Source organism: Pelobates fuscus, chromosome 9, assembly GCF_036172605.1.
Source record: "Pelobates fuscus isolate aPelFus1 chromosome 9, aPelFus1.pri, whole genome shotgun sequence".
Lineage (NCBI taxonomy): Eukaryota > Metazoa > Chordata > Amphibia > Anura > Pelobatidae > Pelobates > Pelobates fuscus.
The window spans coordinates 154,298,133-154,323,355 of record NC_086325.1 but is presented as its reverse complement, the minus strand read 5'-3'; positions in this window follow the sequence as shown (position 1 = coordinate 154,323,355).

Genomic DNA, 25,223 nt, shown 5'->3' with positions numbered 1-25,223 from the left:
TAAATAATATCAGGAAGTTATATTATTATTAGTCTACTGAGGGGGTAGTGGATGCATGGAATAGCCTTCCAGCTGAAGTGGTAGAGGTTAACACAGTAAAGGAGTTTAAGCATGCGTGGGATAGGCATAAGGCTATCCTAACTATAAGATGAGGCCAGGGACTAATGAAAGTATTTAGAAAATTGAGCAGACTAGATGGGCCGAATGGTTCTTATCTGCCGTCACATTATATGTTTCTATTTATGTATCTAAAATGTAAATTAGAGCAAGAACGATGTATCTTATTTACAGAGACTGATTTCTAAACACATTTATTGCAGTGTAAAGACACATTACTGGGAGTATTATTGTGTTGGAGCTCTGAGATACACAAACAGGTTTAGTCACTTCAGTGAGAATTCCAACAGATTTATTAACTAATGAGAGAATTCAACGTGAATTTCGAAGGTGAAAGTAGCGGAAATGGAAGCAAAGCCAACTTAAATTCCGCCTCTACCCCGCCCCCCAATTTGTCTACTTTGGCCTTAAATTTCAAATTCAACTTGTATTCCTGAAAATCCCCACGTTCGTAAATAATCCTGCCAGGCACATCAACAATGTAAAGCTCCTAGAAAACAGGGGCAGAGGAATTTGGGGACAAAACCGGGACTGTTCCTTATAAATAGGGACACTTGGGAGGTATGGAATTTCACTTAGTCCTACCCACTCAAGAACCCACTCCCTCACTACATGACAATACGACGTCAGGCATACCAAGAATATTTTCAGACAGACTCTACTGTCACATATCCCCGGTGTAGAAGAACTGCCTTTTATCCATTAAAGAACTACGAAATAAAACCTATTTCTCTTTTATCCATCTGTTGAATGTGGATACACTATATGTGTTACATGTTATGGGTTTGTTAGTTTTTTTTGTTCCAATTTAAAAAAAATATATATTTGTAACTTTAAAAACAGACACTATAAATCTGTGTTTAGGAACATGATGGGATCACGTTTAACCCCTTAAGGACACATGACATGTGTGACATGTCATGATTCCCTTTTATTTAAGAAGTTTGGTCCTTAAGGGGTTAAACCATAGCTGTATGAACAGAACCCCATGCAGTTAATCTGAGACTGCCTGCCCTGCTTATTTCAGATCTCCAGGCTTTATTTGTAACCATGTGATTATGTTGTAACACATCGATTGTCCCTTAAAAACCAGTGACTACAGCTGGGAGTAATCACGCACCACCACGATCACACAATAAAAGCGGCTATAAATAAAACGGCCATTGGTGAAACGGCCATTGTTCAGAGAGGTCACCTATTTTACTAGGGAAAAAAATACACTTTTTAAAGAAGAAAACCCGAGCCAGGAAAAAAAAGCAGTAAATCACACGAATGTTTAGATGAAGTGAGATCTGTTGATTTGAACAAATTAAACTGCGTCTCGAGAGATTTAAAAATAAATCAATACAAAAATCTTACCGTCGCACTAGATTTAAACTCCTGTAAGGCAAACATTTTTCATGTTTTGTTCTTATGGTTTTTCCATTTACTGGTACGATGAAAGCATGACCTCGATAAGCTGATCAATCGAAATCGTTTGTTTTCCTGTGGGCCGTGAGTGACAACTTGACAGCGCAAGCGGCATTATCCCCGATAAGTTTATTTTCAGCAGTGAGAATCTACGGGATGCTTGGGCCGATATTAAACCTTCGTCAGCGTTTGTGTCAATCCACAAGGGATCATTTGTCGCCTGAAATGTGATCGCCATGCAGTGAATCCGTGGTTCTTTAGATCTGATAGTTACTTCGCCTCCATGACACCTAGAATAACTATTTAAGGCTGTATCTTGCCCTTTAAATCCATGCCAATTTCAATAGAAGCACATTGGTTTTTAGTAAGGGCATAAGCCACAACTCTAACTAGAAAATTATCAGCTCAATACAAAATGTCACCTACTAGCCTCTGTATCAACAGACCAAGATAGACAGTTAGCATTAAAACATCTATATTTGCTGCTCCCTACAATGTAGACGTTACAAGCCCACAAAGCACAAAACTGCTGTTCTTAAAGGGGACCGAGCACTTCCTAGGGTTTTTAATATTACGTTTATTTATTATTTGTGAGGTAGGGAGAGTAGAATTCAGTGTGCTTGAATGCCTTTCTCTGTGAATCACAATATATATATATATATAAATAAAACACACCACTAGTCCCTAGCACAGCGGTGGATGGAGGAGGGGGAGTACCTGGACAAACGCTCCCCTTGAGAAGTCAGGCGTACCTGGCCTCTATCAGGGAGTGAATGAATAACCACCCCATGAAATGCCAGAAGCTACGTTAGATCTATTTCTGTGTGTTTGTATAGGTTTGTCTGAATGTGGGTGTAGAGGTATTTGTGTTTGACCACATGTATAAATCTATGTGTGGGTGTAGATATAAAAATGGATACAGTGACAAATGCCTATATGTGTCTGTGCAACTGTACACGACGATCTTCTTAAGATCAAATATGACTAAATCCAGCAGCACCCCTCCGGAATCCAGGCTCTGGATATACCTCTGTGGTGGCACCCCCTCACACATTGCAACGGGAAGGAGGGTTATTATGCTATAAATGCACAAAGGATCAGACATCCAAGGCTGTACGCAGGGTCTGACCAGCTTTACTGTGATAGACAGGTAAGGCATTGGTTATCTATTGTAAAGCATTAAATCTAAGCAGATTGAAGCTTCTATCCTGATGCACAAGTAGATGAATCTGTTTGTATAAGACAGTGATGGCAAATCATGGCACCCAGGTATTTCTGAACTACATTTCCCATAATGCTCAGCCACAAAATCAAGCTCATACACACATGCTGGGTAGAAATCAGGTGGACTCCCACAAGGGTCCCCATGCAGAAAGCTCCCAGGTGGGGACTATGGAACCTAGAATGGGGGCTTCTGCTGGAGGACATGGTAGGTTTTCCCAATGGGACCCATGAACAGGATTTCCATGAGACCCAAGATGAAGACATTTGCTGGGAGGGTTTCCTGACCGGGGCTTCTACAGGGCCCACTGCAACCCATGCCTTGCTGGCCAGCGACTGAAGTCTAGACTCTAAAACAAGACCCAATGTAAAGATCGTAAAGTCAATCTGGAGGGTCTAGTGGGGTGGGGATGGAGGATGGCAGCATGGCTTTAACTGATTTGTCTATAGCAATGGATGCCAAACCAGTTCTCACCCCCCGACCCCACCAGTCCAGGATCTAGGGATTCCCCAGTTGGATCTAAGGTGTTTTTAGAAGAAAAAAAAACACCTTAGACACAACTGTGCAATGCTTAAATCCAGGACTGGTTGGGGGAAAGTGGGGTGTGAGGACTGGTTTGGATAAGACTGGTCTATAGTAAGTAGGCTACCTAAAATGGGTTACACATTTGTATGTAAAATATGTGCACTCTAAAGAACTTTAAGGAAATAATTTGAATTACAGCTTTAGCAGCCTCTAGGAATTGGGTTTTGAGTGTTCATTATAAGCATACAAGATTGTATGTCTGTAAAGCGCAGAACAATGGCAGCACCCTTCCAAATGAGCTTATTGCGTAAATGAACGAGAACAGGAGTTAATGTCATTTTCAACAAGTAATTAAATGTATGATAAATGTGCGTTTCCTTTCTCTCCGAAAATACCATTGCTCACTATAAAACGTGCCTCTCTCAGAAGCCACATAACCAACCCTGGATATCGTCCACGTGGCACAGAGAACCAAAATAAAATGTACTTAATTGGCGCAAAACATTTTTATTGTTTATTCCAAACAGCCTCATTTCATTACCATCTTTACAAGCGAATATAAAAAAAAAAAAAAAAAAAGAACCGTCTATGTTTCAGCTCTAGCTCATGACAATAGACTTGTTTTAGTGTTTGTGTTGGGTTCAGTCTCAAGTCATCAGTTCCACATCTGTTTTATTTATTTTATTTTGTATCTCAAATGAAAATTAATTACGAATTCTCCCGGGGTAAAAAAAAAAAAGAGAATTTCTTTCATTCTATGACATTATTCCAAACTAATCTCGATCAGTTTTGGCAACAAATGACGCACACCAGGGGAAAAACAATATGCAAATCCTAGTGTGGTCTTTTGGACGGGAACAGTATGTTCTCAATGTTAAATAATAGAATAGTACGGGAAGATGAGGGGAAAAGCGCATTTTTAAGAATTGGACAGAAGAATTCTGGGATTAGCCCCCCAAAAATTGACACCATTAGTAATCTGAGCTGGGTTCAAATAAGTTTAACCGTTTCTTTCGTTTAAATGGTAAAAAAATATTACGCAATTTTACCGGTCACAGCGTTAATTTATTACATTACATTAAATCAGCAAATATTATTATATTTGGGTTAATATCATTGTAAAATTACTTCACTTCCAGCATATAAGCCCACCACTACGTTAGACGATATGGCCATATCGTGTTAAGCCCACCATTACGTTAGACGATATGGCCATATCGTGTTAAGCCCACCACTACGTTAGACGATATGGCCATATCGTGTTAAGCCCACCACTACGTTAGACGATATGGCCATATAGTGGAACTGAATCCCCATATTTCTTTGCCAAGGTGATTTTAAATAGCCGTATAAAATGTAAAGCTATTTTTTGGGGGTATGTGCTGTTGCTTTAATCATTTTTATTTTTTTTAATATATGTATATATATTTTGGTCTTGATAGCAGCACCACTGCTGAGAAATGCATGTTCTGGGTTTGACTGCAATCCTCTTTTTGTGTGTGTGTGTGTGTGTATTTGGAGTCTAGATCAGATTCCTCCTGAGTTGAGCATCCTGCCCCATTGAGCCCCTTTAAAGGTGACCACAGGAAAGCATACATTTGAGGAGAGTTCGTAGAAAAATGCAGTGAATATTGCAGTGAACATGCTCATCTCCCACGTTTAAATTACTGTAGGAGCACGCCAATTTTGGGGTACTGTGTCGTAGTGGTTGGCTTAATATATAAAGCCAAAGGAGAGCTGCAAACAAGTAAGTTTAAGTGAAAGCTCCATGATAGGGGGTCCACAGTCCACCAGGAACAACTAAAAATGGAGGTCCACAGGTGTCACAACAGTGAAGGCAAAAAATATATTTATTTGAGATCAAAAAGGAAAAAAAAAAGATACAAAAGTAGGATACATAACTGTAGGCCGAAACGTTGTATCTTTTTCTTATTTTTTTTGATCTCCAATAAATATATATTTTTTTGCCTTCACCTTGCGTTGCGACACCTGTGGACCTCTATTTTCAGGTGAGCTTAATACAATAGGGCCATATAGTGTAACCCGATCCCCATTTTTAATTGCCAAGCTGATTTACCCACAATCCATTATTCAAAAGAATTCCACCGAAGGGCAAACTGCAGACATCATGGAGAGAGGAGAACAAAATTAAGCCGCCCAGGTATAGAGGTCCAGCACAAGGAATAAAAGACAATATAAATAAACTCAAGTGGCAAAGAGGGGGTTATAATCATTAAAAATACAAGGGGCATAAAAAAGGAAAACCAAACCAATTAAAAAAAGCATGGTGAAGTTGGTCAATGGTTGGAGTGAGCCACAACCTGTTTGGACGGGAGTAGCAGTTCATCAGTTATATATATGTATAGATCACATATAGTTTGGATTGGAAGAGGACATGATTTAAGGGTCTTAACTGGTACTTCAGGTCAACAAGAACATGGAAAGGTAGAAGAATAGATCATATTCCTTCAATTGAAAAAACAACTAACTGGACTATGCAGAGGTTTGTGGAGAGGTAGATGTATTTATATTGAAGGGGGGGGGGGGGACAGAGTTTTTTTTATTTAAATCTCTGAAAGAGTACATTTAGAAAGTTCAGATTAAAGCCAGATTAAAATAAATAAAAAAGATTGGATCAAAGCTGCTGCATCGAGACGAGCCATAAAAGGGATCACACTAGAAGACCACGTGCATCTTTTAATATCCACCAAGGATGAATAAACACGTTTTTGAACATCAGAGGTTGCATTCTCTTTGGGAGCCTCCGGCTGATGCCATTAAAGGGTTATGGGAAGCCCAGACGAGGACTGACAGCAAGAGATCAATACACGGTCAATGCATTATGTGTAACTATCCAGGATTTTTGGGTAGCGTCCAGAATTTGCATTAGCTTGCAATTTGGTTCATATCTTATGTTAACCTATTAGCAATTCAATCAATGTAAAACAATCTTTCACCAGCAAGTGGACAGCACACACAAAGATTTCTTTAAAGTTATTTTCTCTTAACAACGTGTATGCTTCATGCATGTCTGCACCGTGCACAAAATGAGAGCATTGAGGCTAAAATACCTTTGCTGACATTTTTTTGGGGGAACATTATTTCTTCTGGGCCTTTTGGGAAGTAAATGAATCTCATTCCTGCAGATCATACTGCGATGTCTAATTTGGAGAGAATTGATTGCACTTATTACGGTTATTGATCAAGTCATCTGAGATCAGTTTGAACAGCAGGCTCAATCTTTCTTTCATTTCTATACAATTATTTTGTGGATTTTAAATGTGCGTCAGTAGATTGCAACTCGTCAGGGCAGCCAGTGGCAATGGCATGAGATCTTACAGCATCGCTATAGTACCCAGGATCACTCCTTCCAGACACTCCAGACTTGAACTATATGCAAAAACAATACATTTTAAAATAAAATAAAAGCACTGTATCTGCTGGAGATCTCTCAGATCAGATCAATTGTTCCTGTCTCACAAAATACAATACAGAGTTCCCTAATGGCGTGCTAAAATGTAGAATTGGCAGGGGCACTGCTAGGGGTGGTTGACAGGGGATGGAGCCCTGAGTGGGGTAATAAGCCCGGGTCAAATGTTGGCACCATTTCATTGTTAACCCTGAGCCTCCTGTAATACTGAGAGAGAAAGAACATCCCCCAACTATATCATTTGTAAAAGTGCACCAAATATGGAGTTCCATATTATACAGCACAGCGTGGGGGTATTGCTGAGAGTGCAGGGTGGGAATTCAGTGGGGAGCAGGGTTAATACAGTATAGCTCTTGGTTAATACTACAGTTATGGGGGTTTTAAATCTAGGTTTGTGTATTCCCCTATATTCAAAGTTTTACAAGTTTTCAAAGATACCAGTTAATGAGCCACTTTGGGCACCATCATTTCCTGACAGAGAAGTTTATTTAAACAATTATAACTTTGATTAAATACCTTAGGTGTTGATGAAGCCCCTGGAAGTGGGACTAATTACCCCAGAAACGCTACAGATAGTGGAGGGGTCAGGAGGGTATTATTATTATTATTATTATTTATCTTACTCAATGAAGCCATCTGATATAAAAAGAAAGATCACTTGTATAGTGCTCTGCAAAGCTACTATGGCAGAGGGGTTGGTGCCCCATTGGTGATTGTCAGGAGGGGGTGCTGGGGAACAGAATATCGCCGTACACCAATCGGTTAGTTGGGTAGTGTGGCAGGATTGCATAGAATACTGTGTGGCATGTGCTTGTTTCCTTCTTTCATTGAGATCCCATGAAGCACGCTGTTCATGGGTAGTGAGGATGGGACATAACAGAGACATCGGTATAGGTCATGACATATCTCCACCTTTCTCTTAGTGTAGGGGTCATTGGGCTTTCCTTTGGTCTCCAGGAGTTTCGGGATCCTAGCAACACCCCTGTTAAATACACTCACGGCAAGCGGTTTGAAAAGAATGCTGTTTGGGGTAGGTCAGAGCCGCACAATGGAGTGAATTACAACAGCAAACCGAAAACATTGTATCGACTCTGACACTGTAAATGGGGTTTATTGGGTGGAATAAAATCCCGGTCCTTGAAGCTCAACGCGCTGACCTGATTTCTCGCAATAGTCAGCAGATGCACACAGGCTTATTCGCCATTACAGATCAATGAACCACTTAAACAGTTAGCGTCTGTGGAGCCTTACTAAGGAACGGCTCACTTAGCCGTGCGTGACAGAGTTAAATGGTTTACCAGAATTTCTCTGTTCGTCTTAAAGGGACAGAAAATCACAGAGGCAGCAAATCGGGATTTGCTTTAAACCATGGGAATTTCTATTTCATTATGACACAATAGGGCTTTACTACAAATTCTAAGCCAGTGCTCTGCGTCGATATGACCCCAAGGCTCTGGATAAGGGAGGCAAATAGCAAGGATATCACTATTCGCTATCTGGCTGCAGACAGGTTGTGAATTAAAAGTAGTTCACTCATTACTGTTGGGGCTGAGACAGTGTACATACCTTTGATACAGAAGTCTTTCTGCCATGAGGGGTTGTACGTGTGGCTCAGGAGGCAGTCTAATGGTTCAACAGTTTTTTGGTGCAAAAACTATAAAGATTTGAGCATGCAAAAAAACACAGCATATTAATGAGGCCAAAATCTAGCAAATGCATTAGAGTTATTGGAGCGCAGAGTGTCCATTTAAGTTATTTAGAAACATTTATAGTGTGTGTGTGTGTGTGTGTGTGTACACATACACACATGTACACACTCTCTCTCAAACAAAATTGTATAAATATATAAATCGGGTAATCTGTCCCAGAATGCTTTGCTCTTAGCATATATTAGTGGATCCCAGACTGTGAGCAGGCAAACAATTAATTTCCATGTGGCTATGCACAGCATGGGGAATGGATCGGGAGCAATAACCTTTTTATTATATCCGCTATTCTGTGCATTTGCTAGCCATCTGACTAGCTCGACGCATGGATGCAGTTATCCGCTGATTTAAGCAGGACTGTGTTAAGTTAGCATGGTCAAATCTGTTATGTTACATGGATTTACAAAAAGAACTACAGCAACGTAACAATTTTAACTACAGAGGAAAATAACATTTTATTCACACCCATGACAAACAAGTCACACGTACTAACTCAGCAATGAAGAGCACAATCACAGCCCATTGATTCCCATTGATCGCAGCCCATTGATTCCACCGCAAGATGTCTAGCACGACTTATGCGGGGCAAAAAGGAAGACGAATCTAGCATTCCCATCGTTATTCTGCCTAATTACCGGTATCTTCATACGAGTTCTATGGTTCTTAGCAGTGGGCAACTTACTCAGATACATCTGGATCTACAATCACTTTCGCAATGTTACAGACTAGGACATCTTCTGAGACATCGCTCCATTCTAAGGACTCGGGTGAAGATGTCAATGATGCGAGACGCTGATGATAAACTGACTCTTAATATCGGGTTTATGAGTGAGAGAAAGGCAATTTCGAAAGCCACATTAACAAAATAAATCTCCCATCATAAATATTTCTGCAATTAGGGAAATAGCACCGGAGGTCTATCTGACACTTTTGTGAAAAGAAATCGCACATCAAGGGGGATTGATAGAAATGTTAGGGGTAAAGCAGCACTATCAATGTATGCAAAAGTCATGTGATGGTAACAGTGCCAGTTCAAATATAGGTCTTGTGACGGCCTTCCTGATAGTTACTAGAGGCTTTTCCTGCTTCTACTATAAGAAGCATTGGATTGGACAATATTGTGAATGACATCAGCTTGATGCTGACATCAATGGAGGCGGAGCTGGACACTAGGTGACTTATCATTTTAACTTAGCAAAGGGGGGTGTGGACAGTCATTACATCGCTAGAAGGCCACCTCTAACCCCAAAATAACAATAGTTAGTTTTGGGACTAAAGGCTCTCTTTAAAATGTATAAATCCTTTTATCCAAGAAAAAAAAACCTTTTCCTCACCACAGTATTTTTAGAACACCTTTAGCATGCTGTGTTATAGACTCTATTGTTAAATCAGTAATTAGGTACAGTTTCTTCTACTCTACAGAACTTTATAAAAGTTAAATTGTCACCGTGAAAGTCAAGAGTGTCTGGTGGAAAATTCTGCAGAGCGTCTGCCTGATTATCTAAGTCCTCACTGTCATCGATGTCAGAATGTGGGCATTTTCTAATAAACAGCAAGCCATTATCACAGTTAAGTGTTGGTTAGCACGTTCGACATATGGTTTCATTTGTAGAAGAATATTCTCTATAAATAGTCTCTACAATTATGCAAAGTATAACCTCATTACGTGAAACCCAGTGTATCCTCTGATAAAAAATTGGCAGAGAAATCTGGCTTCAGTCGTAAAAATAAATTGAGGAATTATGCAAAACAATGGGGAACTAGACCATGAGCGATAGAAATATTAACACCAAATGTATCGACGTGAACACAATATTGATATTTTATAGCATACTCTTTCAATTGTTTGACATAGTGGTCAATCACACCCTCATTCCCTTCATATGTTACTAGTTACTGCAATTATACTATTAAATCTCTCTGCTATAACCTCCAAAACCCCCCCTTGCTACCTCTTGTTTCATCTCCCCATTTTAACCATTAGATTGTTAGCTCATGGGCTATGTAGCAAAGTACTCTATATAAAATATCTTCAGAAGCCAGACCTCCGCTCACAGGCAGGGCCCTCTTTACCGTTTGCATTGGTCTCTTTGAAACACATCAACACTGCAAGAATTGGACTTTAATACAGCTTTGCATTTGCCAATATCTTTGAGAGGTATTCACTAAGGTGAGAAGTCAAAGCAAATTCAAAGTAAATTGAAAATTTGAGTTTAAAAGTCAGGACTTAAATTTGAAATTTACTTTGAATTCTCACTTAGTAAAGAAGCATGTACAGTGCTTGCAAAAGTATTCACCCCCTTGACTTTTTTTTCGCTATTTTGTTACATTACAGCCTTAAGTTCAATGTTTTATTAATCTGAATTATAAGTGATGGATCAGAACACAATAGTCTAAGTCTGGTGAAGTGAAATGAGAAAAATATATACATAAAACTTTTTTAGAAATAGAAAACAGAAAATTGACATGTGCGTATGTTTTCCCCCTTCTTTGTTATGAAGCCCATAAAAAGCTCTGGTGCAACCAATTACCTTCAGAAGTCACGTAATTAGTGAAATTATGTCCACATGTGTGCAATCTGTCACATGATCTGTAATTACATATATACACCTTTTTTGAAAGGCCCCAGAGGCTGCAACACCTAAGCAAGAGACAACCCCTAACCAAACACTGCCATGAAGACCAAGGAACTCTCCAAACAAGTAAGGGACATTGTTGTTGAGAAGTACAAGTCAGGGTTAGGTTATAAAAAAATATCTAAATCTTTGATGATCCCCAGGAGCACCATCAAATCTATCATAACCAAATGGAAAGAACATGGCACAACAGCAAACCTGCCAAGAGATGGCCGCCCACCAAAACACACGGACCAGGCAAGGAGGGCATTAATCAGAGAGGCAGCACAGATGCTAAGGTAACCCTGGAGGAGCTGCAGAGTTCCACAGCAGAGACTGGAGTATCTGTACATAGGACGACAATAAGCCGTACGCTCCATAGAGTTGGGTTTTATGGCAGAGTGGCCAGAAGAAAGCCATTACTTTCAACAAAAAATAAAATGGAACGTTTTGAGTTTGCGAAAATGCATGTGGGAGACTCCCAAAATGTATGGAGGAAGGTGCTCTGATCTGATGAGACTTAAACTGAACTTTTCAGCCATCAAAGAAAATGCTGGTGCAAACCCAACATATCACCCAAAGAACACCATCCCCACAGTGAAACATGGTGGTGACAGCATCATGCTGTGGGGATGTTTTTCAGAAGCCGGGACTGGGAAACTGGTCAGAATTGAGGGAAAGATGGATGGTGCTAAATACAGGGATATTCTTGAGCAAAACCTGCACCACTCTGTGCGTGATTTGAAGCTAGGACGGAGCTTCACCTTCCAGCAGGACAATGACCCCAAACACACTGCTAAAGCAACACGAGTGTTTTAAGGGGAAACAAGTAAATGTGTTGGAATGGCCTAGTCAAAGCCCAGACCTCAATCCAATAGAAAATCTGTGGTCAGTAGTGATGTCCCGAACGGTTCGCTGGCGAATAGTTCCTGGCGAACATCGCATGTTCGCGTTCGCCATGGATGGCGAACATATGCGATGTTCGGTCCGCCCCCTAGTCGTCATCATTGAGTAAACTTTGACCCTGTACCTCACAGTCAGCAGACACTTACCAGCCAATCAGCAGCAGACCCTCCCTCCCAGACCCTCCCACCTCCTAGACAGCATACAATTTAGATTAATTCTGAAGCGGCATTCTTTTTTTTTTTTTTGTATTTTTTATTGTGTGTTTATTATACATTATCCCCCCATAGCCAGTGACCTGTGTTTATTATACATTATCCCCCATAGCCAGTAACCTGTGTTTATTATACATTATCCCCCATAGCCAGTAACCTGTGTTTATTATACATTATCCTCACATAGCCAGTAACCTGTGTTTATTATACATTATCCCCCATAGCCAGTAACCTGTGTTTATTATACATTATCCTCCCATAGCCAGTTACCTGTGTTTATTATACATTATCCCTCCATAGCCAGTAACCTTTGTTTATTATACATTATCCCCCCATAGCCAGTAACCTGTGTTTATTATACATTATCCTCCTCATAGCCAGTAACCTGTGTTTATTATACATTATCCTCCCATAGCCAGTAACCTGTGTTTATTATACATTATCCTCCCATAGCCAGTAACCTGTGTTTATTATACATTATCCCCCCATAGACAGTAACCTGTGCTTATTATACATTATCTCCCCCATAGCCAGTAACCTGTGTTTATTATACATTATCCCCCCACAACCAGTAACCTGTGTTTATTATACATTATCCCCCATAGCCAGTAACCTGTGTTTATTATACATTATCCTCCCATAGCCAGTAACCTGTGTTTATTATACATTATCCTCCCCATAGCCAGTAACCTGTGTTTATTATACATTATCCTCCCCATAGCCAGTAACCTGTGTTTATTATAGATTATCCTCCCATAGCCAGTAACCTGTGTTTATTATACATTATCCCCCCCATAGCCAGTAACCTGTGTTTATTATACATTATCCCCCATAGTCATTTATCGTTGGACCTAGGCAGCATGATGTCTTAGGCCGGCCCAGAGAGTGAGTGAGTGAATAATATAATATATATGTTCAGAAACATATTAGTAATACCGTATATACTCGAGTATAAGCCGACCCGAACATAAGCCGAGGCCCCTAATTTTACCCCAAAAAACTGGGAAAACGTATTGACTCGAGTATAAGACTAGGGTGAGAAATGCAGCAGCTACTGGTAAATTTCTAAATAAAATTAGATCCTAAAAAAATATATTAATTGAATATTTATTTTACAGTGTGTGTGTGTATGAATGCAGTGTGTGTGTATGAATGCAGTGTGTGTGTATGAATGCAGTGTGTGTATGAATGCAGTGTGTGTATGAGTGCAGCGTGTGTGTATAAATGCAGTGTGTGTGTGTATGAGTGCAGCGTGTGTGTGTATGAGTGCAGCGTGTGTGTGTATGAGTGCAGCGTGTGTATGAGTGCAGCGTGTGTGTATGAGTGCAGCGTGTGTGTATGAGTGCAGCGTGTGTGTATGAGTGCAGCGTGTGTGTATGAGTGCAGCGTGTGTGTATGAGTGCAGCGTGTGTGTGTATGAGTGCAGCGTGTGTGTGTATGAGTGCAGTGTGTGTGTGTATGAGTGCAGTGTGTGTGTGTATGAGTGCAGTGTGTGTATGAGTGCAGCGTGTGTGTATGAGTGCAGCGTGTGTGTATGAGTGCAGCGTGTGTGTATGAGTTCAGTGTGTATGAGTGCAGTGTGTGTTTATGAGTGCAGTGTGTGTATGAGTGCAGCGTGTGTATGAGTGCAGCGTGTGTATGAGTGCAGCGTGTGTACGAGTGCAGTGTGTGTACGAGTGCAGTGTGTGTACGAGTGCAGCGTGTGTGTACGAGTGCAGCGTGTGTGTACGAGTGCAGCGTGTGTGTACGAGTGCAGCGTGTGTGTACGAGTGCAGCGTGTGTGTATGAGTGCAGTGTGTGTATGAGTGCAGCGTGTGCGTATGAATGCAGTGTGTGTATGAGTGCAGTGTGTGTATGAGTGCAGCGTGTGAGTATGAGTGCAGTGTGTATGAGTGCAGCGTGTGTGTATATGAGTGCAGTGTGTGTGTATATGAGTGCAGTGTGTCTGTATGAATGCAGTGTGTCTGTATGAATGCAGTGTGTGTATGAGTGCAGTGTGTGTGTATGAGTGCAGTGTGTGTGTATGAGTGCAGTGTGTGTGTATGCGTGCAGTGTGTGTGTGTATGAGTGCAGTGTGTATGAGTGCAGTGTGTGTATGACTGCAGTGTGTGTGTATGAATGCAGTGTGTGTATATGAGTGCAGTGTATGTGTATGAATGCAGTGTGTGTGTATGAGTGCAGTGTGTGTATGAGTGCAGTGTGTGTGTGTGTGTGTGTGTGTGTGTGTGTGTGTGTTGCAGAGCCGTGGGGGATGGGCAACTTTATTTTTATTTTTAATTATTTTAATATTTTTTTATTATTATTTCTTATTATTAAATTTAATTATTATTTTTTTATTATTATTATTATATTTTTTTTTTCGTCCCCCCCTCCCTGCTTGATACATGGCAGGGAGGGGGGCTCCTTCCCTGGTGGTCCAGTGGCATTGGCAGTTCAGTGGGGGGAGAGGGGGCTGGCAGAGCTGTAACTTACCTCTCCTGCAGCTCCTGTCAGCTCCCTCCTCCTCTGCGCCGTCCGTTCAGCTCTTCTGTCAGCTCACACTGTAAGTCTCGCGAGAGCCGCGGCTCTCGCGAGATTTACACTGGGAGCTGACCGAGGTGCTGAACGGACGGCGCGGAGGAGGAGGGAGCTGACAGGAGCTGCAGGAGAGGTAAGTAACATCTCTGCAGCCCCAGTCTGTATTATGGCAATGCAAATTGCCATAATACAGACTATTGACTCGAGTATAAGCCGAGTTGGGGGTTTTCAGCACAAAAAATGTGCTGAAAAACTCGGCTTATACTCGAGTATATACGGTATATGTAAATCGGGTTCATGCAAAGAGTGTGAAAAGGTATTAAAGAAAAACACACTTATTGCATCAAATTTACAAAGCCAAACTTTTAAAAGCTTTCCTCATTTCTTTCTCGGGATGAGGAATATATCGGTTGTAGACTGAGGATTTCCATCTGCCCAATCTTTTAATAATATGCACTGGAGTGTCAGTGTTGAAGGAGACCGAAGCTGCCCCTATTCTAAATGAAAGACCCGAGATATGGATACAACCCAATCTTAGGAGTAGTGTTCTGATGTAGAAGATGAATTTAGCCGTAGTCAGAGGGATTCAGTGAGAGTAGTGGTGAAATGTGTGTGGCATGACTGAGTGTGGGTAAGTAAGAGACAAGTATTTTAACTGGGCACTAGTTCTAGGTGGGATAAAGTGGTATAGCGGATGGATGAGTAGTTTGGTTCGTTTTAGAGGTTTGTAGAGAAAGTATATAGTGATCATGATTTTTAGCGATATCCAATATTTTTAAGGTGGTCCCAGTGCCACCACTCATATCTGGTGTCACAATAGCTTGCATTTAAAAAAAACAAAAAACTTTTTGGACTGTAATATAATAGCAGTCAGTTTCCTTCACACATGTGCGTTTCAGGGCCTGCCAGGGCACAGTGTCACACCAGTGCAACTCATATCTGGTGTAACAGTAGTGTACATTTAAAAAAAAAAAAACAGGGGGCTTGTTGTCACCTTTCGGGGACCCTTGGTGTTGTACGTGGCTGGGTGGAGGAAGAGACCTTCAATGACATCAGTGAGGACAAGGAACGGGACATGGCTAGCTTGGTATCCAACCTTGTGCAAATGGGGAGTTTGCGGTTGTGCAAATGGACTGTTTGCGGTTGTTTGCGGTGCGTTAAACAGGGAGTTTGGTCTGTCACTGTGAAGCGGGCGTAACCCTTACACTACCTGATCGATACAACATCATACCTGATGTTTTAAAGCATGTTATTTCAAACAATTTAGGAATGTTAGGTGATTTATGCCCTTTATGAATTAAAACCAGACTCTGCATCAACTATGTAATTTTCCATGGGAGTTTTGCCATGGATCCCCCTCCGGCATGCCACAGTCCAGGTGTTAGTCCCCTTGAAACAACTTTTCCATCACTATTGTGGCCAGAAAGAGTCCCTGTGGGTTTTAAAATTCGCCTGCCTATTGAAGTCTATGGCGGTTCGCCAGGTTTGCCCGTTCGCAAACATTTGCGGAAGTTCGCGTTCGCCATTCGCGAACGAAAAATTTCATGTTCGCGACATCACTAGTGGTCAGACTTAAAGATTGCTGTTCACAAGCGCAATCCATCCAACTTGAAGGAGCTGGAGCAGTTTTGCAAGGAGGAATGGGCAAAAATCCCAGTGGTAAGATGTGGCAAGCTCATAGAGACTTATCCAAAGCGACTTGGAGCTGTGATTACTGGAAAAGGTGGCTCTACAAAGTATTGACTTTAAGGGGGTGAATAGTTATGCACATTGACTTTTTCTGTTATTTTGTCCTATTTGTTGTTAGCTTCACAATAAAAAAAACAAAAAAAAAACATCTTCAAAGTTGTGGGCATGTTCTGTAAATTAAATGATGCAAATCAAACAATCCATGTTAATTCCAGGTTGTGAGGCAACAGAAACACGAAAAATGCCAAAGGGGGTGAATACTTTTGCAAGGCACTGTACGTGTTTATATTCCTATATTTGTTGTATTTTTGGCTCAGTTTTAACCTTATTTATGATTTAAACACATGATATCCCTAAGCGATTGCTAAATTGGTGTCTATTTTGACAGCACATAAAACAAATTCATGTCCTCGAAGTCGGAGGCACCACAATACTGGTGCTTTCTTCTGGTCTTAAAATAAAAATACTGTTGCATGCTTCGATTATTATTGGACGTTTTTTGTTTACGCCCTCCATAAAAGGTTGAAAGAGGGCATAATGACATGCACTTCCCCTTCATATTGCAACATGCTGTCTTTCTATATGCCTCAAACATTTACAAGTACAACTAAACAACTAGTACAACTAGCCATGTGGACACCAGCTGTGTCCTTGAGGAGATAGAAATACAAAAAATACAAAAACAAAAAAACAAAACAAAAAAAGAAATATGTTAAGAGCTAGGATTCCAGTTGCTAAGATAAAAGGAACCTTTAACACCGCTTGTCATCGAATTCATAGGTTTGTAGTTTTTTAACTCTCAAGCACAATAGTATAAATATAATATTGATGCGGAACAATGATTAACAGATAAAAAAAAAAATACAAACTTCAAGGATAAAAAGATAGAATAGGGACAAATGATATAGCTAGCAATTGCCAATTGCCATCTGTTCATTATAAAAAGTATCAAAAAGAAACAAAAAATGATATAAAATCTCTCTTAAGTTTCGGAAAGGCAATACATAAAAAAATTTAACTTGTTTTTAGCAGAGGGAGATGACGGATTGTATCAAATGATTATCCTGAGCATGTAGCAAATGGTTACTATCACATTGCGTCCTGCAGATACCATCTGTCCGTATGGCATTGTGTTAATCGAAAAGTGTTGGAGTGATGTTCTATTTATTTACTTAGTATAATTAAAGAAATACTTAGAAATTATATAGAGCACCTGATCCCATTCTATAAACGGCAGGACTTAACAAGTTAGGCTTCTGGTTGTGAGTGTTTTGATTTTGGTAGCAGGTGAGTTATCAAAAAATTATTTAGAGCCATAATTTTTGCACGTAGAGGATAATTGTTATCAGGTCGTCTGTAAGAAAGTTAAATAAACATTTTTTTTAAATAAAAATAGATTTATATTTAAAAAACAAAAACAAAAAACTGTTTAAAACCGGTTTCTAAATTGGTTTTGATTAAATAGGATTGTTGATCGGAAGGAGAAAAGCTCTTTTGGATTTTTATTATCCCTCCCATCTTTTGCCACCCTTCAACCATGAGGCCAATCTATGGATAATACACAAAGTATAACTCCCCCTGGTGCTTCGTAACTCCTGCCCCCTTTCCGTCTAATTGACTCCACTTAGGAAGAATGGTAAAAACTCATCCCACACCGAGTGCATATACCCTACCTGGTTTAATAAGCACATAGCTATGTGAATGGAGAAGTGTAAGTCACTCAGATCCTATATTCCTTGGGCAAAGCTCAAGACTATCGGAGTCTCCTACACCCTGGGGATTATCACAGCAACTACATCAAGCTACTGTGAAGCTATGTAGGAGAACAGCATGGAAACTGCATACAGAGATAAATAAGCTTAAACTATTGGTTTAATCAATATACTTTATAAAATATAGTGTCATATAAAGTAAGTAGTAGATTTCTGGGGTGGGGTTCATTTTTTATTAAATTTAAAAAAAAATGTAAACAAACTCACTTTTTGCTAAATTTTCCTTTTATCTATTTTTTTATTAGTATTATTATTTTATGTATTTCATTTGTTTTAATAGCTGCAGCTAGACTTTTCCCAATTTGTAATTTGACCGCCCATCTGCAATCACCAGGGTTATTCACTAGTCAAAATTGTTTGGAATTCAAAGTGGATTTTAAATTGTAGACCGAAGTTGCCGAACAGGAAGTATATCATGGAGAATTTTTACAATTGAGTTACTTTTTGGCCTTACATATTAAATACCCTTTGAATTCCGGACTTTTCTCACCTTCGTAAATACATTCTAATTCCCAGTTTAGCAAAACTCTCCCTATTTAAACCATTTTTTACCAATCAATAATATAGATTTTTCCATGTCTAAAGAGGGTTGCCGTTTTAAGTTTAACTGATATTGTTGTGTAAACTTATTTTACATTTCTGCTGATCATTGCTAGAAAATACACACAAAAAATAAACAACAACAACAAAAATGTAATGAAAAACAACTACCAAAAATCATTATCTGCAAAACACAGGCCTCAAGTTGTTACAACTCAAAATAAAACATAAAAAATATTCAGTTACAAACGGAGGTCATTTGCTAGAAATGTCTCTGTAGAAATATTTAGCCGCTACATAAAATGCTTTCTTCTTTAATAGGAGCAATTTATTTAGACATGTCTTACTGCATTGTTTGAAAAGCAGATGTTCCATTAAGTGTATTGTCCTTTAATCTTTAGCCATAGCTGTGTCTCGAGCCTTTCTTTCATTATTGTGACTAATATTACAAAGCAGTAAATATTATTTAACTGTTCGTTTGATGTCAGAGCAGGTTAGAATGAAACTACTCAGCCAGAAAAAAAGAACCAAAAATTATTAATAAAAAAAAAAAAACATACAAAACCACAGAAAATGTTAAAAAAAATTGAAATAATTTAAATATCAGCAATGTACAGTAAATACAATAAAAATACCAAGGATACTATAGTTGACTCAAATAAGACTCGAGTTGTATTTTGCATGTAATATTTGATTTAATTTTTAATCACTAATATACATCCTAAAAAAAAATTACAAATATAAAAATGTATTAAATTGCATTTAATTCTTTTACCGACATACGGTTTACAAATGCAATTCCAGTGGTCAATATTTGTCCATTGCTCTTGATGAAATGTAATTTAAATATTTGAAGAGTTAATAGAAACACTTTGCTTTTCTTAATAAGTTAACTTAACTTGATCTAATGTAGGGCAGAGCAAACACTGCAGATGGCTTGATTTGCTTTAAATATCTGATTAGATTGCCTTATTTTATACACTCTTCATTTAGGATATTTTAAAATATTAATATAAAACAATATCTATTTTTTAAGGTCACAGAGAATACAAAGCCAAATAGGCTTTAGAAGGCAAGAATGTAATGTTTCACCATGAATGCATGTAAAGCGTCCATGAGTATAGAAGTTGAATTTTCATTTGTGGGTTTTGCACAGGTTGATACATAAGTGAACGTTAGCTATGTTTTGGTAAATTTATTTTTACATTCACAAAATCTTATATGTTATAATTAGTGATGTCACGAACATAAAATTTTTGGTTCGCGAACCGCGAACGCGAATTTCCGCAAATGTTCGCAAACCAGGCGAACCGCCATAGACTTCAATAGGCAGGCGAATTTTAAAACCCACAGGGACTCTTTCTGGCCACAATAGTGATTGAAGGGGGGGGGAGACCTACTCTCCTTCCACCCCCCCCGGCCCCCAACCCTGGGCGGCGGGTGGGGGCCATAAAGATAATGAGGGGGGGGGACCTACTGTCCTCCCCCCCAGGCCCCCACCCCTGTGCGGCGGGTGGGGGGGACCTACTGTCCTCCCCCCCAGGCCCCCACCCCTGTGCGGCGGGTGGGGGCCATAAAGATAATGAGGGGGGGGACCTACTGTCCTTCCCCCCCAGGCCCCCCACCCCTGTGCGGCAGGTGGGGGCCATAATGATAATGAGGGGGGACCTACTGTCCTCCTCCCCCCGCCCCCACCCCTGGGCGGCGGGTGGGGGCCATAAAGATATTGAGGGGGGGACCTACTGTCCTCCCCCTCTCCGGCCCCCACCCCTGGGTGGCGGGTGGGGGCCATAAAGATAATGAGGGGGGGACCTACTGTCCTCCCCCTCTCCGGCCCCCACCCCTTGGCGGCAGGTGGGGGCCATAATGATAATGAGGGGGGGTCCTACTGTCCTCCCCCTCTCTGGCCCTCACCTCTGGGCGGTGGGTGGGGGCCATAATGATAATGAGGGGGGGGGGGACCTACTGTCCTCCCCCCCCTGGCCCCCACCCCTGGGCGGCGGCCATAAAGATAACGAGGTGGGGACCTACTGTCCACCCCCTCTCTGGCCCCCACCCCTGTGCGGCGGGTGGGGGCCCTAAAAAAAACAATAAGGGGGGACCTACTGTCCCCCCCAGCCCCCACCCCTGAGCAGTGGGTGGGGGCCCTAAAAAAATAAGGGGGGACCTACTGTCCTCCCCCTTGGCCCCCACCCCTGAGCGGCGGGTGGGGGCCCTAAATACAAATGGGGGGGGGATGGACCCTAGTCATCCCCTCCCCCCCCAAAAAAATTATCCCCCTACCTACCCCCCTCACCCTAAAAATAATGAGGGGGGGGGGCCTTTAACTAAGAACCTGTAAAAAAATAGAAAAAAACAACTTACCATTCGATGTTTTCTTTCTTCTAAAATCTTTTTTCAGCCCCAAAAAAGGCCAAATACAAAATCCTAATAACCGACGCAACTAAAACAAACAAAAAAAAAGAGCGCAAAAAAAAAATCCATCTTCACCCATGGAGGGCTCCGCACAGACTGAGCTCTGCAGGGCGGGGGAAGGCTTATAAATCCTTGCCACGCCCTGCAATTAGGCTAAGATTTTAAGCCCACCAATCAGAGTGCTCTTTGTCATTTTACACAGCGTGGGAAAATTCCAAAGAACTTTCCCACGCTGTATAAAATGACACAGAGCACTGTGATTGGATGGATTTCAAGCCCACCAATCAGAGTGCTCTTTGTCATTTTACACAGCGTGGGAAAGTTCTTTGGAATTTTCCTACGCTGTGTAAAATGACAAAGAGCACTCTGATTGGCTTAAACCAGCCAATCAGAGTATTCTTAGCCTAATTGCAGGGCGTGGCAAGGCTTTATAAGCCTTCCCCCGCCCTGCAGAGATCAGTCTGTGCGGAGCCCTCCATGGGTGAAGATGGATTATTATTTTTTGCGCTCGTTTTTTTTTTTTTTTTTTTTTTTATTGTGTCAGTTATTATGGTTTTTTATTTGGCCTTTTTTTGGGCTGAAAAAATAAGATTTTCCCCCATTCTGTATGGAACTTTATTGCATCCTTTCTTGCATTCTGTACCCACATGCTTCTTTGTCTCAATAAAAAGAGATTTCAAAATAGAAAAAAGAAGATTTTAGAAGAAAGAAAACATCGAATGGTAAGTAGTTTTTTTTCTAATTTTTTTTACAGGTTCTTAGTTAAAGGTCCCCCGCTCATTATTTTTAGGGTGAGTGGGGGTAGGTAGGGGGATAATTTTTTTTGGGGGGGAGGGGGTGACTAGGGTCCCCCTCGATTTGTATTTAGGGCCCCCACCCATCGCTCAGGGGTGGGGGCCGGGGGGGACAATAGGTCCCCCCCTTATTGGTTATTTTAGGGCCCCCACCCACCGCTCAGGGGTGGGGACCGGGGGGGGACAGTAGGTCCCGCCCATTGTGATTTATGGCCCCCACCCACCCCGCATGGGTGGGGGCCGGGGGGGAGGACAGTAGGTCCCCCTCATTATTTTTATGGCCCCCACCCACCGCGCAGGGGTGGGGGCAGGGGGGGGACAGTAGGTCCCCCCCTCATTATTTTTATGGCCCCCACCCAACGCTCACGGGTGGGGGTGGGGTGGAGGACAGTAGGTCCCCCCATTGTGATTTATGGCCCCCACCCACCGCGCAGGGGTGGGGGCCGGGGGGGGGAGGACAGTAGGCCCCCCCTTATTGTTTTATTTAAAGCCCCCACCCACCGCACAGGGGTGGGGGGAGTAGGTCCCCCCCCCTCAATATTCACTAAATGCCAAACATTGTTATACAGGGGAATATTCACTAAATCCCAAACATTGTTATATAGGGGAATATTCACAAAATGCCAAACATTGTTATACAGGGGAATATTCACTAAATGCCAAACATTGTTATATAGGGGAATATTCACTAAATGCCAAACATTGTTATACAGGGGAATATTCACTAAATGCCAAACATTGTTATACAGGGGAATATTCACTAAATGCCAAACATTGTTATATAGGGGAATATTCACTAAATGCCAAACATTGTTATATAGGGGAATATTCACTAAATACCAAACATTGTTATACAGGGGAATATTCACTAAATGCCAAACATTGTTATATAGGGGAATATTCACTAAATGCCAAACATTGTTATATAGGGGAATATTCACTAAATGCCAAACATTGTTATATAGGGGAATATTCACTAAATGCCAAACATTGTTATATAGGGGAATATTCACTAAATACCAAACATTGTTATATAGGGGAATATTCACTAAATGCAAAACATTGTTATATAGGGGAATATTCACTAAATGCCAAACATTGTTATATAGGGGAATATTCACTAAATACCAAACATTGTTATACAGGGGAATATTCACTAAATGCCAAACATTGTTATACAGGGGAATATTCACTAAATGCCAAACATTGTTATATAGGGGAATATTCACTAAATGCCAAACATTGTTATACAGGGGAATATTCACTAAATGCAAAACATTGTTATATAGGGGAATATTCACTAAATGCCAAACATTGTTATATAGGGGAATATTCACTAAATACCAAACATTGTTATACAGGGGAATATTCACTAAATGCCAAACATTGTTATACAGGGGAATATTCACTAAATGCAAAACATTGTTATATAGGGGAATATTCACTAAATGCCAAACATTGTTATATAGGGGAATATTCACTAAATGCAAAACATTGTTATACAGGGGAATATTCACTAAATGCAAAACATTGTTATACAGGGGAATATTCACTAAATGCCAAACATTGTTATATAGGGAAATATTCACTAAATGCAAAACATTGTTATATATTGGAATATTCACTAAATGCAAAACATTGTTATATAGGGGAATATTCACTAAATACCAAACATTGTTATACAGGGGAATATTCACTAAATACCAAACATTGTTATACAGGGGAATATTCACTAAATACCAAACATTGTTATACAGGGGAATAGTCACTAAATGCCAAACATTGTTATACAGGGGAATATTCACTAAATGCCAAACATTGTTATATAGGGGAATATTCACTACATGCCAAACATTGTTATATAGGGGAATATTCACTAAATACCAAACATTGTTATACAGGGGAATATTCACTAAATACCAAACATTGTTATACAGGGGAATAGTCACTAAATGCCAAACATTGTTATACAGGGGAATATTCACTAAATACCAAACATTGTTATATAGGGGAATATTCACTACATGCCAAACATTGTTATATAGGGGAATATTCACTAAATACCAAACATTGTTATATAGGGGAATATTCACTAAATGCCAAACATTGTTATATAGGGGAATATTCACTAAATGCCAAACATTGTTATATAGGGGAATATTCACTAAATACCAAACATTGTTATATAGGGGAATATTCACTAAATGCCAAACATTGTTATATAGGGGAATATTCACTAAATACCAAACATTGTTATATAGGGGAATATTCACTAAATACCAAACATTGTTATATAGGGGAATATTCACTAAATGCCAAACATTGTTATATAGGGGAATATTCACTAAATGCCAAACATTGTTATATAGGGGAATATTCACTAAATGCCAAACATTGTTATATAGGGGAATATTCACTAAATACCAAACATTGTTATATAGGGGAATATTCACTAAATGCCAAACATTGTTGTACAGGGGAATATTCAGTAAATGCCAAACATTGTTATATAGGGGAATATTCACTAAATACCAAACATTGTTATACAGGGGAATATTCACTAAATGCCAAACATTGTTATATAGGGGAATATTCACTAAATGCCAAACATTGTTATATAGGGGAATATTCACTAAATACCAAACATTGTTATACAGGGGAATATTCACTAAATGCCAAACATTGTTATATAGGGGAATATTCACTAAATGCCAAACATTGTTATATAGGGGAATATTCACTAAATGCCAAACATTGTTATATAGGGGAATATTCACTAAATGCCAAACATTGTTATATAGGGGAATATTCACTAAATACCAAACATTGTTATATAGGGGAATATTCACTACATGCCAAACATTGTTATATAGGGGAATATTCACTAAATACCAAACATTGTTATATAGGGGAATATTCACTAAATACCAAACATTGTTATATAGGGGAATATTCACTAAATACCAAACATTGTTATATAGGGGAATATTCACTAAATGCCAAACATTGTTGTACAGGGGAATATTCAGTAAATGCCAAACATTGTTATATAGGGGAATATTCACTAAATACCAAACATTGTTATACAGGGGAATATTCACTAAATGCCAAACATTGTTATATAGGGGAATATTCACTAAATGCCAAACATTGTTATATAGGGGAATATTCACTAAATACCAAACATTGTTATACAGGGGAATATTCACTAAATGCCAAACATTGTTATATAGGGGAATATTCACTAAATGCCAAACATTGTTATATAGGGGAATATTCACTAAATGCCAAACATTGTTATATAGGGGAATATTCACTAAATGCCAAACATTGTTATATAGGGGAATATTCAC